Source organism: Erpetoichthys calabaricus, chromosome 4, assembly GCF_900747795.2.
Source record: "Erpetoichthys calabaricus chromosome 4, fErpCal1.3, whole genome shotgun sequence".
In the NCBI taxonomy this organism is placed as follows: Eukaryota; Metazoa; Chordata; class Cladistia; order Polypteriformes; family Polypteridae; genus Erpetoichthys; species Erpetoichthys calabaricus.
In genome coordinates, this window is record NC_041397.2 from 62,317,531 (window position 1) to 62,318,692 (window position 1,162).

Sequence of the window (1,162 nt, forward strand, 5' to 3'; positions counted from 1 at the left end):
CGCGCGGCTCGCTCTTGTAGCCAAATGACAGTCACGGGGGAGGACCCTGCGTGTGACTCGAGACGGAGACGCCGGTCTGAGGCCGCCCTCCGGGCTGAGCTCACACACCGCCTTTGGTGTAGACTCTTTTGAAGAATGTCGCTACAGGAAATATTTGGTATTTTTATCCATTGCTTTTAAATACAAAATGTAAGAAGTAGAAACAGAGGTTATTAAGAAACTGCAAGTTTAAGTACAATGCGCGCGATAAACGCATACACTTAATAAACGTAAATTTAACTCTCCGTAACTTTGAAAGCTTACATTTGCAAGTTAACCTTTATCATGTACACTATCTTTTCTTTGCTTGGGCTCCAGGAACCATAAACCACAGAATATCCATAAACCACAGAATGTCGACATCTATAAGAATTCTTTATGACATCATACCCGTGCGGTCAAGTCAGGAGGATAGACAGCTTATTATATTCAGGCAGATATGGTGTTCATCGCACTAGTCCATCTAGCGCAGGATGATATCAGTACAATTTAAATGATGGCCTTAGAATGACAAAAAGCACTTCATTTTTCAGGATTCACTCACACTTTGATGGCTAGTGGATGACATTTAAAAAACCTTCTGGTGTCCTCCATATGTGTACTCCCCAACATCAACTGCTGTTCAGGCTCCATCCACATTAATTTACAGAATGATCCGTCTGTCTGCACAATCGCTCGCAGCCCCTCTTCATCTAATATGCATACATACCTGTATTTATTTAATTTTAGGGACTGGCACGGATATGAATGGGACTGGAGCAGAGCACCGTATGCTTTCTGTACAGCACCCTGCCTCCTGCAACGTTAGTCCAATTTGCTCTCTGGGTCAAGCAGCTGCAATGATGTGCTTCCCAAAATGCAGAACTACGATACTTCATTTACGAAATGAGGAACAAGAGTAGTTCATTATTATAACATGTGAATACACGATACTGCAGCCCTCTGCACTGGCAATGACGAGGCGTAGCAATGATGGCTCAAATTCTCTGCCTGCTTCTAGCAGCTCCTAGTGAATTTGGACAGCTCACAAGCTCTCTTAAATCTCAGTTGAACGTTGGAGTAGTTTCCTAAATTAGTAAAAATTGATAAAATGTTTTTACTCATACTCATAAGTGTTTGACCA